A 20744-nucleotide genomic window follows, 5' to 3' on the forward strand; every position below is an offset into this window, starting at 1 on the left:
ATCCAGCTTGTCCTCTTGCAAGAGGATTGTGAGCACCACAGCAGGGTTTTTTATACTTTCCTTCGTTAAATAGGATTTGGTTCAGGTGATCACCTAATCAGAAGCACATTAAGTAGAATGAGGTGTACTCTGGTTGGAATTCAACTGACACAGGAATGGAATTGCTGTCAGACATGTAGAGAAGCTGATTTTTATAAAACTGTGTAGCGGTCTCTTAATTTTTGCCAGAGCTGTACATACATACTATATATATTTAATTTTTTTTTTTTTGCTTTGTCTAACTAGGCATTAGCTGGTGTATCCTGATATAGGCTGTCCAGCATTTCTTTTGAAGCACACTTATGAATATTTGAGTCGCACTTTCCAAAACTGAACCTGTCAAATATGTGAAAAACTGCAATTCGATGCACATTCATGCAGGACCGGGAAAAGGTATTTTGCTGCCTTAGGCAGGTGGGGCCAATAGCAATTAAATCATGTCCAACCTCCCCAATAAATGAATGGGTCAAAATATAAGGCAACAGCACCCTTAATATACCCCTTTTCCCCAGACAGGTCAGGAAACAAGCTTTGAAAAACAATTACTATAGGATTGTCACCTTTTTCACCAAAAGATGCTCACCAATTTCACAGTTACATACATGAATTACTCTTTGTTTCCAGGATATTTCCAGTCAATTTCACAACACCAGGGACACATAGCAAAATTCATCCCTGACATCCTATATTTTAAATGTGGAACCCAAGTATTTTCATGGAAACTAATACGTCTTAACTGTAATCTGTTCCATTTGGTTTCAATTAAGGTGTCCAACATTTGACAGATACCCTAAAGGAAACCCAGAAGATTCCAATATAGTTACAGGGGTCAGTCTGATGGTGTTTGCATCCATCAATGGACAAATCTAGCTTGTGACAAAACTTACTGAGTCATAAGGGCCTGTGTGACTCTTGCCTAAAGGCCCCATCACACACAGCGATCTCGCTAGCGAGATTGCTGATTTTGTGATGCCACAGCGATCTCGCCAGTGAGATTGCTGCGTGTGACGGGGATCTGCGACCGCCCCCCCCGCCGGGTATCGCTGATCGTGCACTATCGTCCTGGGCCATTTTTTGATCGTTGCTCTCCTGCTGGCCAGCACGCATCGCTGCGTGTGGCAGTGGGAGCCAACGATAAGTGAGGCTCGCAGCGCTCTAAGCAGGTGCTGGGAGCTGGTATCTAAGGTAAATATCGGGTTACTAAGTGGCGCGCGTCACTTAGTTATCCGATGTGTACCTTAGAAACCTACGTGCTGGCAGCTCCCGGCACGAGCACGCAGGTTTCTAAGGTACACATCGGGTAACTTAAGTGACGCACGCCGCTTAGTAACCCGATATTTACCTTAGATACCTGCGTCCTCACTGGTGCTGATCGCTGGTGAAGCTGCCTGTTTGGCAGCTCACCAGCGATCATGTAGCGATGCACCAGCGATCCTGACAAGGTCGTATCGTTGTCAGGATCGCTGGTGCATCTTTAAGGTACCCTATGCCTATTGTCCATGATACTGTCTGCTCAAACACTACACATAAGCCTGTATCTGCTCGCTGATATACAGAGCTGATAAACCCTGATCATTGTAATGCCCAAAATAATGAATGTCATTAGATCACCAGAACCACCATTAGTACATGAATATAGTACTGAAATCATCATCAGTGCAAGAATACATCAAGAGGACCACCATTAGTACTTGAATACATCACCAGTGGATCACCAGAACCACCATCAATACATGAGTACATCACTAGAACCATCATTAGTACATTAGCACATTACCAAAACCATCATAAGTACATACTTTAAGTACATCAATAGAACAAACATCAGAAATAAAAAAAAAAGCTCTGGAGCACCAGAAGCATCACCAGTACTTGAATACAGCATTAGAATCACCATCAGAATATGAGTACATCATCAGAACTACGTTCATTACATGGATATATCACTAGAACCACCTTCAGTATATGAATTTTTAACAGAACCATCATAAGTACTGTATAATAGTACATAATTACAAGAAAAAAGTTTACTGCAGTGATCATTTGTAATGTTTGGCCAGTCCCATGTACAACTGAATTGCATGAACCTAGAGCTACCAACTATCAGCATGTCTTTATTAATGGTAAATATATGCTGGGAGTTATTGTTGCCAGCCATCATCACACTGCGGGCCAACACTACTGATTAGACACTTTTTTATCTGGTCTTTTACAGCACATCCTGAGACATCCTTAAAGGGGTTGTCCGCTCTTTTCACATAATCTCAGTACATACAGTTGTGGCCAAAAGTATTGACACCCCTGCAATTCTGTCAGATAATACTCAGTTTCTTCCTGAAAATGATTGTAAACACAAATTCTTTGTTATTATTATCTTCATTTAATTTGTCTTAAATGAAAAAACACAAAAAGAATTGTCCTAAAGCCAAATTGGATATAATTCCACACCAAGCATAAAAAAAGAGGGTGGACAAAAGTATTGGCACTGTTCAAAAAATCATGTGATGCTTCTCTAATTTGTATAATTAACAGCACCTGTAACTTACCTGTGGCATCTAACAGGTGTTGGCAATAACTAAATCACACTTGCAGCCAGTTGACATGGATTAAAGTTGACTCAACCTCTGTCCTGTGTCCTTGTGTGTACCACATTGAGCATGGAGAAAAGAAAGAAGACCAAAGAACTGTCTGAGGACTTGAGAAACCAAATTGTGAGGAAGCATGAGCAATCTCAAGGGTGCAAGTCCATCTCCAAAGACCTGAATGTTCCAATGTCTGCCGTGCGCAGTGTCATCAAGAAGTTTAAAGCCCATGGCACTGTGGCTAACCTCCCTAGATGTGGACGGAAAAGAAAAATTGACAAGAGATTTCAACGCAAGATTGTGCGGATGTTGGATAAAGAACCTCGACTAACATCCAAACAAGTTCAAGCTGCCCTGCAGTCCGAGGGTACAACAGTGTCAACCCGTACTATCCGTCAGCGTCTGAATGAAAAGGGACTGTATGGTAGGAGACCCAGGAAGACCCCACTTCTTACCCCGAGACATAAAAAAGCCAGGCTGGAATTTGCCAAAACTTACCTGAAAAAGCCTAAAACGTTTTGGAAGAATGTTCTCTGGTCAGATGAGACAAAAGTAGAGCTTTTTGGGCAAAGGCATCAACATAGAGTTTACAGGAGAAAAAAAGAGGCATTCAAAGAAAAAAACACGGTCCCTACAGTCAAACATGGCGGAGGTTCCCTGATGTTTTGTGGTTGCTTTGCTGCATCTGGCACTGGACTGCTTGACCGTGTGCATGGCATTATGAAGTCTGAAGACTACCAACAAATTTTGCAGCATAATGTAGGGCCCAGTGTGAGAAAGCTGGGTCTCCCTCAGAGGTCATGGTTCTTCCAGCAGGACAATGACCCAAAACACACTTCAAAAAGCACTAGAAAATGGTTTGAGAGAAAGCACTGGAGACTTCTAAGGTGGCCAGCAATGAGTCTAGACCTGAATCCCATAGAACACCTGTGGAGAGATCTAAAAATGGCAGTTTGGAGAAGGCACCCTTCAAATATCAGGGGCCTAGAGCAGTTTGCCAAAGAAGAATGGCCTAAAATTCCATCAGAGCATTGTAAGAAACGCATTGATGGTTACCAGAAGCGGTTAGTCGCAGTTATTTTGGCTAAAGGTTGTGCAACCAAGTATTAGGCTGAGGGTGCCAATACTTTTGTCTGGCCCATTTTTGGAGTTTTGTGTGAAATGATCAATGTTTTGCTTTTTGCTTCATTCTCTTTTGTGTTTTTTCATTTAAAACAAATTAAATGAAGATAATAATACCAAAGAATTTGTGATTGCAATAAACTGGAATAAACTGAGTATTTTCTGACAGAATTGCAGGGGTGTCGATACTTTTGGCCACAACTGTATCTGGGCTGCAGAATTATGACAATAAGTAATTTACTTTCTGTCACTAGTTTGCAAGGTTTTCTAGATATTCTGAACAGAATGTCCAAGGGAGGGGGTGTTATGGCATTGAAATGAGAACTAGTCGTAACCTCCTACTCTACTCCAAACATGCCCTATATAGCAACAACCCCACCCTCCATAGCTGCAGGCCCTCCCCGTCCACATGAAGCAGCCCTCATCACACAGTAACAAATTCTTCCCCTCCAGCAGCCTCAGTGCAGAGAGCAGAGAGCTGCTCCTCCCCCAGACACACACTGAACAGTTATCTATGGAAAGTGAACCTAGTGAGGAGGGAAAATCGTCCTGTATTCTGGGCCACTCCATGATTACAATGCATAACTCATTATCAGTAATTCCTTCCCTCACTGTCCCAGGCTGCTGGTAGCAGTGAGCACAGACTGTGTGATGGCCAGTGATGGGGATCTGCAGCTTCTAATCTGCACAGGGGATGGCAGTCACTGATGTAATCTGTTGTGTGACAAAGCCTCTGCTATGCGAATGAGACAGCTCCGTGTCACTGATGTCTTCACACAGCAGCAGATTTGGTGCAGTGTATGTGCGAAGCTCCACCAAACTCCCAGCAAGCTCCAGTGACCAGCACCACCCACTGCCCACTCATTGGCTGGCAGTAAACTGCACCAGCACTCATCTTTATCATTATTCCAGCATTGGAAAGAACACAGCAGTGATCCTGTATTTGTGAAAGCAGCACAATACATACATACATTTTGTGGCCAAAAGTATCAACACCCCTGCATTTCTGTCAGAAAATACTCAGTTTATTCCTGAAAATGATTGCAATCACAAATTCTTTGGTATTATTATCTTCATTTAATTTGTTTTAAATGAAAAAACACAAAAGAGAATGAAGCAAAAAGCAAAACATTGATCATTTCACACAAAACTCCAAAAATGGGCCAGACAAAAGTATTGGCACCCTCAGCCTAATACTTGGTTGCACAACCTTTAGCCAAAATAACTGCGACTAACCGCTTCTGGTAACCATCAATGAGTTTCTTACAATGCCTGATGGAATTTTAGACCATTCTTCTTTGGCAAACTGCTCTAGGCCCCTGATATTTGAAGGGTGCCTTCTCCAAACTGCCATTTTTAGATCTCTCCACAGGTGTTCTATGGGATTCAGGTCTAGACTCATTGCTGGCCACCTTAGAAGTCTCCAGTGCTTTCTCTCAAACCATTTTCTAGTGCTTTTTGAAGTGTGTTTTGGGTCATTGTCCTGCTGGAAGAACCATGACCTCTGAGGGAGACCCAGCTTTCTCACACTGGGCCCTACATTATGCTGCAAAATTTGTTGGTAGTCTTCAGACTTCATAATGCCATGCACACGGTCAAGCAGTCCAGTGCCAGAGGCAGCAAAGCAACCACAAAACATCAGGGAACCTCCGCCATGTTTGACTGTAGGGACCGTGTTTTTTTCTTTGAATGCCTCTTTTTTTCTCCTGTAAACTCTATGTTGATGCCTTTGCCCAAAAAGCTCTACTTTTGTCTCATCTGACCAAAGAATATTCTTCCAAAACGTTTTAGGCTTTTTCAGGTAAGTTTTGGCAAATTCCAGCCTGGCTTTTTTATGTCTCGGGGTAAGAAGTGGGGTCTTCCTGGGTCTCCTACCATACAGTCCCTTTTCAGTCAGATGCCGACGGATAGTACGGGTTGACACTGTTGTACCCTCGGACTGCAGGGCAGCTTGACCTTGTTTGGATGTTATTCGAGGTTCTTTATCCAACATCCGCACAATCTTGCGTTGAAATCTCTTGTTAATTTTTCTTTTCCGCCCACATCTAGGGAGGTTAGCCACAGTGCCATGGGCTTTAAACTTCTTGATGACACTGCGCACGGTAGACACAGGAACATTCAGGTCTTTGGAGATGGACTTGTACCCTTGAGATTGCTCATGCTTCCTCACAATTTGGTTTCTCAAGTCCTCAGACAGTTCTTTGGTCTTCTTTCTTTTCTCCATGCTCAATGTGGTACACACAAGGACACAGGACAGAGGTTGAGTCAACTTTAATCCATGTCAACTGGCTGCAAGTGTGATTTAGTTATTGCCAACACCTGTTAGGTGCCACAGGTAAGTTACAGGTGCTGTTAATTACACAAATTAGAGAAGCATCACATGATTTTTCACATGATTTTTCGAACAGTGCCAATACTTTTGTCCACCCTCTTTTTTATGTTTGGTGTGGAATTATATCCAATTTGGCTTTAGGACAATTCTTCTTGTGTTTTTTCATTTAAGACAAATTAAATGAAGATAATAATAACAAAGAATTTGTGTTTACAATCATTTTCAGGAAGAAACTGAGTATTATCTGACAGAATTGCAGGGGTGTCAATACTTTTGGCCACAACTGTACACCCCCCAAGACTTCACACTGTTACAGCTGCTGATTGGACAGGCTGCTCCCATCAGTATTTGAGTCATTAGAGACACAGTGCTCACACATACACTGCACCAAATCTGCTGCTGTGTGAAGACATCAGTGACACAGAGCTGTCTCATTCACACAGCAGAGGCTTTGTCACAGAACAGATTACATTAGTGACTGCCATCCCCTGTGCAGATTAGACGCTGCAGACCCCCATCACTGACCATCACACAGTCTGTTCTCACTGCTGCCTGCAGCCTGGGACAGTGAGGGAAGGAATTACTGATAATGAGTTATGCATTGTAATCATGGAGTGGCCAAGAATACAGGACGATTTTCCCTGCTCCTCACTAGATTCACTTTCCATAGATCACTGGTCAGTGTGCGTCTGGGGGAGGAGCAGCTCTCTTCTCTCTGCACTGAGGCTGCTGGAGGGGAAGAATTCGTTACTGTGTGATGAGGGCTGCTTCATGTGGACGGGGAGGGCCTGTAGCTATGGAGGGTGGGGTTGTTGCTATAGAGGGCATGTTTGGAGTAGAGTAGGAGGTTACGACTAGTTCTCATTTCAATGCCATAACACCCCCCCTTGGACATTCTGTTCAGAATATCTAGAAAACCGTGAAAACTAGTGACAGAAAATAAATTACTTATTGTCATAATTCTGCAGCCCAGATATGTACTGAGATTATGTGAAAATCCCGGACAACACCTTTAACATGTCTGTGTTTCTAGTACGAGTGGTAACTGCTTTTTTCATGGGTACCACATGTACTCATTATAACTTATAATGCACACATCCATGTTTTTACACTGACCGTGTGTCCGTGTGAAATACACAGGGATATGTCAGTTTTTTCCCAGAAGCACAGATGACAAGTGCCAACACAAGTCTATGGGTCCATGAAAAACACGTACATCGCGTTCAGATGCCTTTCGTGTTTAACATTGTAAAGTATTGGAACAGCTTTGTCATTTCTTTCTTTATTCACCAGAAAAACACTGATTACCACACTGATGATAAAAACGGATGACACACTGATGCTCCACTGATCACACACTGATGGAAAAAACACTGCTGACACTGCCACTGTTTTTATCATATGGATGTGTGAATGAGGTCTGACACAATGCTCTTAAAAATAACAGCGTTATTATAATGCTCATGAATAAAGATAGCTGCCCATGCTTTGCCCCGTATAAATAATTGCCCCTCACTGTGCTCTCTGTACATAATATGTCCTACACACAGTCCCTCTCATGGTACATTGCCTCCACACTGATCGCCCTTATGAACAATAACCGCCACACTGTCTTCCCTTATTAGCTATAACTGCTGCACTGCCTGCTTTTAGCAGCTTAGATAAGAAGGATTTGCTCATAATCTGCTCTACTGGTATCCCATATAATAAATACAAATCCAGACCGAAAGTACACGCGGTTCTTCTTTATTCAGTCAACGTGTTTCGAAGTACTACAGACTTCTTCATCAGGAAAGAAAAGCATCCAAGTTTTTCTTGTCCTTATGAAGATGTCTGTAGTACTTCAAAACGAGTTGACTGAATAAAGAAAAAACGCATGTACTTTCGGTCTGGATTTGTATTTATTATATGGGATACAAGCAGCTCAGATTATGAGCAAATCCTTCTTATTTGTGTTTTCCCGGCCTGATAACCCCTTGGACCTACAGCTGGATTTTTAAGTGATTAAAATGTTGTGTATACACAACTAATTCAGGTTAGTATAACCTTAAACACCCACATCTCCCTTGGTTAAAGTCCTATTGCACAGTCTTTTTCCTCCTAGTTTTATTATGCTCTTAATAGCTATAATTGCTACATTGTCTGCCCGTAATAGCTAAAACTGCCACAATGTCTAACCTTATTAGCTCTACCATTACCCCTTCCTCTATATACATCCCTTCTTTCATCTACCATAAAAGTCATTTGAATTTTCATCTCCTTAGAGCACTTATCACTTTTGCTCCTTTTTGTCATGATCACGTGTGTCAGGACGCAGATGTTTCCGCAAGGCGGACCCATAACACACGTGACCCTGGATACACCGCCTCCAGTGGGGCGTATTTAAATAATAAAACGTGCAGGTGGATACGCCGCCTCCACCTGGCGAATTTAGGTATTACACGTTATACATACAGTGGGGAAAAAAAGTATTTAGTCAGTCAGCAATAGTGCAAGTTCCACCACTTAAAAAGATGAGAGGCGTCTGTAATTTACATCATAGGTAGACCTCAACTATGGGAGACAAACTGAGAAAAAAAAATCCAGAAAATCACATTGTCTGTTTTTTTTTTCATTTTATTTGCATATTATGGTGGAAAATAAGTATTTGGTCAGAAACAAAATTTCATCTCAATACTTTGTGATATATCCTTTGTTGGCAATGACAGAGGTCAAACGTTTTCTGTAAGTCTTCACAAGGTTGCCACACACTGTTGTTGGTATGTTGGCCCATTCCTCCATGCAGATCTCCTCTAGAGCAGTGATGTTTTTGGCTTTTCGCTTGGCAACACGGACTTTCAACTCCCTCCAAAGGTTTTCTATAGGGTTGAGATCTGGAGACTGGCTAGGCCACTCCAGGACCTTGAAATGCTTCTTACGAAGCCACTCCTTCGTTGCCCTGGCGGTGTGCTTTGGATCATTGTCATGTTGAAAGACCCAGCCACGTTTCATCTTCAATGCCCTTGCTGATGGAAGGAGGTTTGCACTCAAAATCTCACGATACATGGCCCCATTCATTCTTTCATGTACCTGGATCAGTCGTCCTGGCCCCTTTGCAGAGAAACAGCCCCAAAGCATGATGTTTCCACCACCATGCTTTACAGTAGGTATGGTGTTTGATGGATGCAACTCAGTATTCTTTTTCCTCCAAACACGACAAGTTGTGTTTCTACCAAACAGTTCCAGTTTGGTTTCATCAGACCATAGGACATTCTCCCAAAACTCCTCTGGATCATCCAAATGCTCTCTAGCAAACTTCAGACGGGCCCGGACATGTACCGGCTTAAGCAGTGGGACACGTCTGGCACTGCAGGATCTGAGTCCATGGTGGCGTAGTGTGTTACTTATGGTAGGCCTTGTTACATTGGTCCCAGCTCTCTGCAGTTCATTCACTAGGTCCCCCCGCGTGGTTCTGGGATTTTTGCTCACCATTCTTGTGATCATTCTGACCCCACGGGGTGGGATTTTGCGTGGAGCACCAGATCGAGGGAGATTATCAGTGGTCTTGTATGTCTTCCATTTTCTAATTATTGCTCCCACAGTTGATTTCTTCACTCCAAGCTGGTTGGCTATTGCAGATTCAGTCTTCCCAGCCTGGTGCAGGGCTACAATTTTGTTTCTGGTGTCCTTTGACAGCTCTTTGGTCTTCACCATAGTGGAGTTTGGAGTCAGACTGTTTGAGGGTGTGCACAGGTGTCTTTTTATACTGATAACAAGTTTAAACAGGTGCCATTACTACAGGTAATGAGTGGAGGAAAGAGGAGACTCTTAAAGAAGAAGTTACAGGTCTGTGAGAGCCAGAAATCTTGATTGCTTGTTTCTGACCAAATACTTATTTTCCACCATAATATGCAAATAAAATGAAAAAAAAAAACAGACAATGTGATTTTCTGGATTTTTTTTTCTCAGTTTGTCTCCCATAGTTGAGGTCTACCTATGATGTAAATTACAGACGCCTCTCATCTTTTTACGTGGTGGAACTTGCACTATTGCTGACTGACTAAATACTTTTTTTCCCCACTGTACAATAATCAAATAATAAAGGGGGAACCTGGGAAACTTTAACAATGGTGGGCCCTGCGATAGGGAATGGGGAAATGGAGACCTCCTGCACTCCCCTGAGCCAGTGTCCCTACACTCCTCACATTCCCTAAACAGGCTCCGCACCTGTCGCCGCACGCGTACCTTAACGCCCTTGCTCGCCCTGAGCCTAAACCCTCACTAGGGAATGGGTCGGTGCGGAGACTAATCCCACCACTGCACTAATAACACACATGAGGAAAGAGACAATATAGGGGAAACACCACTTAGCTTTGCTCTGTTGCGTGCGCTCCTAGCAACAGAGCCCACCACCTGCGTGCGTCTTCTCCTCCACCCGGATCCATCACCATAACAGGATCCTTCACCTTAGTGCAGCCTTGGAGCAGAGTCCACCACCAGTTGCAGCTGCTTAGAACCAGAGTCCCAAGGAAGAGTTCAGCTTCTGACACGAAGTCGAGCATGCTTGAGTCCAGCTCAGCGGCCAAGTCCCACATGGTGAGTGCCACTCTCCATAGTCACCACTCCACCAGCCCATGCAGACACTTCCCGCTGACACCATCACTGCGACTCCACCATGCCATGCCAGCCCTTCGTCCAGACACCATAGCTGAAACATGTCCCCCCTGGCTAATCTGCGCAGGACTCCTCACCAGCTCCATCCTTCCTCCAGGCTCTCCCACTCAAAGTGAAAGCAATCTCACAATATCACAGGCAGTGAGTGAGCACCCTGAGCACACCTTTATAGGGTGTCACACCTGATCCATAATTAAGTGAACATTAACCTAAACCTAAGGTGCGATACCATTCCCCACCACCGGGCAACTTAGAATGAACGACACCACGTGATAATTCTAATGGCCACCGGGGGCAATCACGACACACTTTGGAACCAAAGGAAAAAAAGTTCACTTAATGCATTTAATACCGCCAGATCCAACACTGGATCATGACACTTTTACTATGTCCTCATACCACCCCATCCCATACTTCCTTGTCCAAACTGTGTCTCCTCCTGACACAGCCCACCATGCTGCCCTCTCCAGGCTGTGCCCTCACACTTTTCCCCCCTTCTTCATACTGTCCCCCACATACTGAACCTTCACACTACCCCTTCCTCTATGTGCACCCCTAGCTCCGTCTAGAATAGAAGGGACTTTAATTTTTGGTTCCTTAGGATGCTGGCCTGTTCTGTTATTTTCTCCTTCTCTGTGGCGCTTTAATGACATGACCTTATCACACTTGCAGGACATCGGGGCAGGAAGCTGATCCATACTCCTCTGCCCCAACAGTGGCAGTGGTCACATCGTCAATGGTATTAGTATCTTAAAGATGCTTACACAATTGAATGCAGGGAACGACGGCCAGGGCACAGTCAGATTGGTGAGCGCTGTTAGTGATTCACTGATACTACTCACCTGTGTGCCTCTGCCCCGGCTGTCACTATGCTACGGTAAATGCCAGAGGAAGGTGTAGGGGGCCACAACCCACAAGCGCCGCTAGTAATAAATTAATTTTTTTTAGCGACCCCCAGGGAGACATGAGGTAGCACCATAGGAGGGGCCTTCTTCTGCCTAAGCGCTGTCCCGGCTCTGTGTGTATGCATCATTTTAGGAGCAGATTCTCTCTAAAGAAAGGTCTGCTACTGTTTTTACACGTCTTGTCCTCATCTATGCTGTTGAAAAATGTCTATGAAAGAGTTAATTTGGACCCCCCACCCACATAGTTTAGGTTATCCCTTCTGAGAGGAAAGGCGGCAGGATATAGTTCAGTGACCTTCGGGACATTAATTGCTGCCAGATTTTCTGCACTGCCTGAGGCCAGAAAACTATACTCTATTTATAAGTGTGTACAGATTTCATGCTTGTGACAGGCGGAAATGAGAGGCCGCAGGAGTAAAATGGGAATGAATGCAAGAGTGCAGGAATATTAAGATATAGCAACACAGGAAAAAAAAAGGTAGCTATACAGAACGGGTCATGCACACTGAATCTTAGCCAACCTAGTTTATAAAGTGAATCAACACATATAATCCATTTGGAGGAAAAAAAACACCATTAAAAAAATGTAGAAAGTACACAACAGCACAAACCTAAATAGAGTACCCCCCAATACACCATGATCGGAGTCTGGGTCAAAAACACTCCCTATATCATCATAAAACATGGCAAATCACCATAGAAAGTATATAACATCACATAATGTGTAAAATGGCAAAGTGCAAAAACAGTCTGTGCAATGTATAAAGGGCTAAGATAGCAAATATCCCAGATATGGTAACAAATAAATAATATAACAATGAATGAATAAATATTTAAAATTAATATTACCAAAATGGATATTAAAAAAACAAAGAGGGATGCCCAAGGAGAATAAGGGGCAATGAAGTAGCGACTCGTGTATAGTCATGATTGCGACCCCTGAGACAGTCACATTCATAATATAATACATGTCACTACTTCATACCTCATTGTTCTCCTTTGGCATCCCTCCTTGTTTATCAATCACTTTGGTAATATTTGCTAATCTATTTTGTCATCTATTGTTGTATAGCCCCTTCCCCATAATCTTCCTCCCCACCATCACTGGGTTTTCTCATCTCCTCTCAAAATCCCACTTCACCCCTCAACCTCACTACCATGCTTATCTCTGCCCTAAGCCATCTCTTCAACCCATCATTAACTTTTGGTACATTCCCTCCTGCTTTCAAACATGTCACAATCACCCCTACCTTGAAGAAACCATCTCTCGACCCTACCTCTATCGTCCCATATCGCTGGTACCGTTGGCCTCCAAAGTCCTCGAATATCATGTCCATGCTGAACCGTCCCCCATCCTCACATCTAACTCACGCTTTGAAAACCTACAATCTGGCTTCCATCCCCACCACCCCACTGAAACTGCCTTGACTAAAAATACTAAAAACTTACTGCCAAAGCTAATAGACAATTCTTTATACTCCTCCCTCTAGACCTGTCCTCTTCCTTTGACCCAATCAATCACTCCCTTCAACTACAGATACTCTTTTTCCTTGGCATCAAAGACCTTGCCCTCTTCTGGCTCTCCTTATACCTTCCTAACTGCACATTTAGCTCCCACACTACCTACTTATCAAGCCATCTCTCTATTGGTGCTCCTCAAGGCTCTGTCCTGGGACCTCTACTCTTCTCAATCTATACATTTGACCTGGGTTAACTCAAAGTTCCATGACTTTCAGTATCACCTATATGCTGACGACACTCAGATCTACCCCTCTGGCCCAGACATCACCTCTCTGCTGTTCAGAATCTCAGAGTGTCTATAACCCATATCATCCTCCTTCTCATCACGCTTCCTAAGTTCAATGTGGACAAAACTGAACTTATTCCTCCATCTCATCTAATCCCATCACCCAATCTATCACAGTTAAAGAGACCACACTCTCAGCAGTACCAGAAGTCCACTGCCTTGAAGAAACCCTTGACTCTGCCCTGTCCTTCAAACTGCACATCCAAGCGCTTACTACCACCTGCCAGCTCCAACTCAAAAATATTTCTACAATCCGTCGTTTCTTCAACCTTCAATCTACTAAAATGTTAGTGCAAGCCATCATCTTCCCCCTCGACTACTGCAATAGCCTCTTCTGTGGTCTACCTGCTAGCATTCCTGCACCCCTCCAGTCCGTCATTACTCATTGACTCTGCTGTCCGACTAAGCCACCTCTCTCCTCACTACTCCTCTGCTTTTACCTTCTGCAAATCTCTTCATTGACTCGACATTCCCCAAAGTATCTGTCATGACTCTATAGTTAGGATCTGAGCAGGAAACTTGGGGGTTAGTGGATGTGGCCTCTCTTTGAACTGGGCAGGGCTTTTTGTAGCCGCTTTAGCCTTGCAACCCTGTCAGTTATATTTTTGCCCTCGGCTGAGTTAAGTGACCCCTGTGCGTTTGTGTGCCTGTGCCTTGTGCCTGCATTTCTGAGTGTGTATCCCGTTTTTGACTCGGCCTGTCCCTCACGTTGCTATTTTCCTGTGTCTTGGTACTGTCTGTGACTCTCTCGGTATTGACTCTGGCTTGTTCCCTCGTTATCTTTCTGTCTATCCCTTTGGTATTGGTATTGGCTCTCCCGGTTCTCTGACCCATGCTTTTGTCTGATTACTCTTCTGTCTTTGTGCTTGTCGGCGCTCCTTACGCCAGGGGCGCGTACCTGTTCATGGACTCCAGCATGGGTAATTGATTATCAGACTTCTTTTATCCCCTTTATGTTCCCTACCCTGTGGGCAGTTTTGCAATGATAATACTTGATGGGTGGTGACACTTTGTCATGAGTTACAAGATGGAACTATTTTGTTGGGGATAAAGTACAGTGTTGGCCCCCCATGTGTTATGTTTAAGGTGGCACTGACATTATACATGACATTTCAGTTGTGCTCTACTATTATGTGAATTTATCATGATGGACATGTAACTTATGGTGGTGGTCCTTTGCCCACGCTGTTGGATAATGTAACAGTACGCTTTGTTATTAACCGGTGCACCTTGATCTACACCATCTGATCTCTGTTCTTGTTTATCACATGAATTAAATAATTGTAGTCTGTCTTTTTGTATGTGTACAATTAAAAATAGTTTCATATTTAAAGAAATTATGCAGACTCTTTGTTATGGGTTATAGGCTCCATTGTTTTTCCGTGTGTTTCTCCTTACCCCAGCTAGCAGGGTCTCCGTGTTTGGCCCCGCCTTCTATGGTCACGTGCCGCAGGTCCTGTTAGTCAGTGGTCGGGCTGCTCTGGTTTCCCCGTGTACCGCTATGCTGCCATCCCCTGCTTGACACAGGACGTGCACGGACCCGGGTGACTTGATTGCTTCGCCCATGATACCGCCTACCCAACCCGCTCTGCTTTGCGCAGTACCCGTGTCCGCACCGTGACATGTCAGTCACGGGCTCCTGACAGTATCAAGTTCAAACTGCTAACCCTAACCTACAAATGTGTTCATAATCTGTCTCCTCTGTATATCTCCAAACTAATCTCCCGATGTCTCCCAACATGTAATCTCTAAAGATGGGCGAACCCGAACAGTAACGTTTGGCATGCATACTGAACACCTATTGTTCGGGCACGGGCACCGAACATGGATTTTACCAGGAAGTCCGTGTTACTGTTCGGGTTCGGCCCCAAGAACACCGTGCGATGTTGCGCTGTCATATGCATGACAGCGCGGCAAACACCACTTCTGATCGACGGTAAAATCATCACTGCCGGTCAGACAGACGTGGTTCCGACGCTGTGATCGGAGGTATGATGTTTACTTCCGTTAACTGGTGTCGGCTGATAGGACTACTGATCCTATCAGCTGGTGCCTGCTGCCGTTATCAACAGTGAGATCAGGGGTGGTTGATGGGAGTATTCATCAGCTGGCTACTGCGCTGTAAATAAATAATTTGAAAAAAATGGTGCGGGTCCCCCTGTATTTTTGATAACCAGCCAGGAATGACTCATAGCTGGGGATTGCAACCATCAGCTGTCATCGTTGGCAAGGCTGGTTATCAAGAATAGAGGGGTCCCCACGCTGTTTGTTTTTAATTATTTAAATAAATTTTAAAACGCAGCATGGGGTATTCTCAGGCTGGTAAGGATGCATAGATATTGCCTAAAAATAGCAGCTTGCAGCAGCTCAGAAAAGGTACATCTATTAGATGCGCCAATTCTGGCACTTTGCCAGGCTCTTCCCACTAGCCCTGTAGCGTTGACAAGTGAGGTTCATATTTGTGGGATTGATGTCACCAGACAATACAATGGTGACATCAAGCCCATGGATTAGTAATGTAGATGCATCTATAAGACACCTTACTAATCCTATAGTTATATGGTAATTAAAGACACAGCAAGAATAAAGTCTTTTTTTTTTAACTAAAAACAAAACACTTCGTTTTTTTATTTAAAAATAATACAATTATACTCACCTAATGCCTAATTCCAATGAATCCCTCCTCCCCTGAAATAAAACAAAAATAATAAAATCAATAATATCCCTCACCTGCCCATCTTTATGTCCCACGCCGTAATCCTTTAATTTAATAGCTTTCAACCTGGACGGTGCCAAGATGTGACCGTCCAGGCTGAGAACCACTGATGAATCAGCTTGCAGCATCAGTAACCAGTGGTGACGTCAGCGAGGTTTCCTTCGGTCACTGAGGTTGTGTGTTTCAAGCTGGGCTGAACTGCAGTGGCCTTGGTGAGATTTCCGCTAGCACTGTGAGGGTACCGTTACACATAGCGATGCACCAGCGATCCCGACAACGATATGGATCGCTGGTGCATCGCTAAGTGGTCGCTAGTGAGCTGCCACACAGGCAGATCTCACCAGAGACATCGCAGGGGTCGGGGGTCGCTACTTACCTGTCAGACGCGGCGATCCTGACGTCCTCCCGCCCGCGTTCACGCGTCGCTCGTCGTCACAGCAGGAAGCGCCGCAGGAAGCTGACGACGAGAAATGATCCAGGATCTTCTCGCGCGACCAGCGATAACCAGCGGGGGAGCCGGTCGGAGGTAAGTATCACATGTAGCGATATTGCTAGCAATATCGCTGCTACGTCACAAAATCGGTGACTTTACAGCGATATTGCTAGCGATATCGCAGTGTGTAATGGGGGCTTGAGAAAGTTTCATAGTGCAGAGGCAAATTCACCACAGTGACATTTTCCCTGTGAACTGCGGTGAAGTTTTTGCATCTATTAGGTCATTTAGGCTACTTGCATTTGTCATTGCATTTTTTTCCATGCGTTTTTTCGCGTCTTTGATGCTGCGTTTTTTTTGTCTCTTGTTGGTGTGTCATGCTTTCTATAAAGCTACTTTGTTTTTTATACTGCCTGGTATTTGGCTTTAACAAAACTTTATTCATAAAGTCATGTACTGAATTACATGCATATTTTATATGCTTCCACCTTGTACAGTAAATGCACTAAAAATGCTTGTGCATTTTTTACCTGCAGAATTTTTAGCATCTAACGCAAGTCTATGGGGAAATTCCGCACAGAAAACTCAGGGTACTGCAAGAGAAACTGACACGCTGAGGATTTGAAACCCACACCACAGGTCAGTTTACGCTGCTTTAAAATGAAGCACAGAGGGCAGGGGATTCCTATAAATCCCATCCACTTTGCTGGAACTATAAGATGCTGCGTTTTTGATGCAGTGAAAATAAGCAGTGTCAAAATGCACCAAAAACTCATCGCGGGAACGTAGCCTAATTGTGTTTTCTCTACCATGTACAGTATTTTTGTGTTGATTCACGTAATAAACTATATTAACTAATAATCAGTGTGCATGACCCGTTCTATATAGTGACCATTTCCCTACATGGTATTGTAGTGCCTTTTTCTTTTACATATTGTGCGGGTGGAGGTGGTGGTAACCCTTCTCTGTTTTTCAAATATTAAAATATGAGGCGAAAAGGCGCATTAGATAGACAATAGTCCATATACTGGAACAACAAGTGATCAATTAAATATTTAATTAATTTTGAATAAGACGTACAACACACAACTGCTATACACCAAATGTGTAGCCTAAGGGCTGTAATATCTTATTTTAACCCCTTAACTTGTACGGCGTAAGTCGAAAGTGGGTGTATGGAGCAGGCTAACAGGGTCTAAGCTCTTCTGTGTTTGGAATACATTAGTGTTTATACTACTATTAGTGTATTTTAAAAGTTCATAATTAGCTAGAAACACAAACTATCAGTCCCTAACCATGGTTGCCAACTGTATTGTACGGTCTATAAAAATTGCGTATTTTTTTTTTGTGTCAAAATGTGACATTTTACAGTTCACAATCATTGCTTATGTGTTCTTGTTAGTATTCAGATCTGTAAGCAAACATAACTTTTAATCTTTATGGTTCATTATGGTTTTCCAGAGTGTCTATAAGTGTTGGCTGTCTGTGATATTTTAATAGGTTGTACAATCCTGTGTCTTACAGGAAACCATTACTTAATAAAACAGACAAAGAGTATAAAAATTAATGTATTCCAAGCACAGAAGAGCTTAGACTCCATTTACATCCCTAGGCTGGGCTCAGACAAGCATATGAAAAATCTGTTTTTCATACTGAAAAAAAATGGTTTTTTATATGTATAGTCTTGTATATCTCCATCCTTGAAGTCTGTATGCCATGCATTTTATACAACCAAAATAAAAATTACAAAGTCAATACAGTTCCAACGTTATTTCTTACAAAAGCCATCCAACTGTTTCCAGCAGGTGGCACACATGGTTCGTGGACTCACTGTGCCACAGGGCCTGGCCTGCCTAGGAAGGGGAGTAGCCAAGTGTCTATCTGGTGTTCGCTAGAGCACCTGATGGTGGAAACAGGCTGGGCTGCAGGTAACCGCCAGGTACCACTCCTGGAACCACAGTGGTACTGCAGCTGCCAATTCCAGGGGTTGGTTCGCTGATGCGGGGAGACGTGACCGAGGTCACTGACTAGCCGGAACCTAGAGGATGACAGACTGTACGGACAACGTGGATGTAGGAGATAGGATCTTGCTCAGACCCGTAGGTATCAGGAACAGTTCTAGAGTTGGCCACACTAGGACCAGGAACAGCGAACACAGGACTAGCCACACTGGGACCAGGGTTCGGGTATAGGTACTGCAGACGAAGTTTCAGGAATAGGATGCTGCCGAAGCGGTGACAGGAATACTAGCAACCTATACTGGACTAACGGGAAACAGAATACTGGAATAACTTTAGACAATACTAGGGACCGGGGACCTGCCAACGTACAGTTGCACACACCAACACTACAGATACAAACTATAGGGGTTGCTCAGGCATGTCCCTATTGAGGAGGGTGCCTTTTATACAATATACCTATTAACTGGGAAATATCTAGCAGGTGTTTGCTTAAACTAAATGTCTCTCAAATGGGGGCATTTTACCATGTGAGCGCGATACCCCTTTAAAAGCAGAGGAGCGCAAGTACTAGGTGTGCTGCCTGAAACTGCTGTGTGCACACAGACTAGGAAGCAGGAGCAATCTGTGGACCATGCCGGGGCAGTGGGTAAGCTGGCATCCCCTCATGGTGGGAGGAGGGGAACTTCGTGGAGGCGCCAGAAGCCGCTACACCAACTACATCAAGGTGTACCACAATATATTGTAGATAAGTGGGTATACCTTGAAGTTATTGGATGACTTTTGTGCTGGGACCAAAAACCGCTAACTAAATACCTTCTGCTTTTAAGGATTGAGGCAATATTGGAGTTCATGTATTCATTATTCACAAAGTGCGGACGCATCGTGCATTTATATATTTTATAATAAAGCAAATTACAATAGTAGTTAAACATAGATATTTATAATGGGTATTTTATGTATCTAAAAACCCCTTTATGTCTTTTTGGCTTTTTCCTTGACATCTTTGCTTGTCCAGATTTTTTAATAAATGCATAAATTACCAGGCTGCCTAAAAATCTAAATTTTTTATAACTTTTTAAAAGGATTTGCCACTCTTGATGGTAAAAAGTTACAAAAACTGGCTAAAGATAAAAATAAAGTGCATTGTTAGCTTTTGCTACAAATTTATGAACCGTGCATGACGTTTTGATGAATTTGAAACTGCGAAAGCCACAAGTTAAAAAAAGAAAAAGTGTCTTCAGTAAGTTACAAATGTTGAATGGGAGCCTAGGTGGGTGCATATTTTTGGGGAGTTTTGCAGAAGTTTTTCCATCTAGTGATGTTTGCATCATTATATCATTTTGTGCTGTTGTATTTTTGAGTGCAAAGGAACTGCAGTCACTTGCTGAGTTGTACTTGCCATCGCTACGGTACAGGGATCTGGTCGCTCTCCCTGATCCTAGTGGTCATGCCCATTCCAGTATGGCATTGAGGCGGTCTGATGTTAACATGTGGATAAATGGAAACTGAGACACTCAGGGTGGAAATTCACAGTGTAGAAGGATCATCATTATTCTCATTTCCACATGGAAACATGAGACGCAATGGAATGAAACTGAAAGGGAGAAGATACAGATTAGATATAAGAAAAAAACTTTTTGACAGTTAGAGTGATCAATGAGTGGAACATGCTGCCATGAGAGGTGGTGAGTTCTCCTTCAATGGAAGTCTTCAGTCAGAGGCTGGACAGACATCTGTCTGGGATGATTTAGTGAATCCTGTATGGAGCAGGGGGTTGGACCAGATGACCCTGGAGGTCCCTTCCAACTCTACCATTCTATGATTCTATGTGGGAATGCACTGGAGTAGGGATGCCATGTACCCCACTTGGTGTGAAGCTTATGGATACTTTATTTAAGGTCAATTTTTGCCCCGTAACGTACAGAAGTAAAATATTGACCTATTGTGAGTGTCGCTGTCCTAGCCGGGCACAGCCATAAAATGCAGCTGTAAATTTCAGCTATTGTGGGTATCGGTTGGCGGAGATCCTCTGCAGCAGGGGTCATAGCTGACTGTAAGGGTGGTAGAGACAGATGCAGTAGGCATGGAGCCAAGTGTAAGAGATTTGCTGCCTGCAGGGATAACTACGTGCTATGGTGCAGAACCTGCAAGCTAATGCTGGAACTGAAATAAAAACTGATGGATAGAGACAAGG

At 43.5% G+C, this 20744-nt stretch overlaps 1 protein-coding gene across 1 annotated transcript in view; it reads left to right on the forward strand.

The window, feature by feature from the left end:
* The window catches only part of AKAP6 (A-kinase anchoring protein 6), a 476852-nt gene that overhangs the window by 3831 nt on the left and 452277 nt on the right, over nt 1–20744 (forward strand). The window contains exon 2 of the mRNA XM_073577839.1: nt 17126–17228. The gene's annotated coding sequence lies outside the window, so the exon portion shown is untranslated. The remainder of the gene's footprint in view (nt 1–17125; nt 17229–20744) is intronic.

The sequence above is a fragment of the Dendrobates tinctorius genome, unplaced genomic scaffold, assembly GCF_039654945.1.
Source record: "Dendrobates tinctorius isolate UK_male_01 unplaced genomic scaffold, ASM3965494v1 ptg000057l, whole genome shotgun sequence".
Lineage (NCBI taxonomy): Eukaryota > Metazoa > Chordata > Amphibia > Anura > Dendrobatidae > Dendrobates > Dendrobates tinctorius.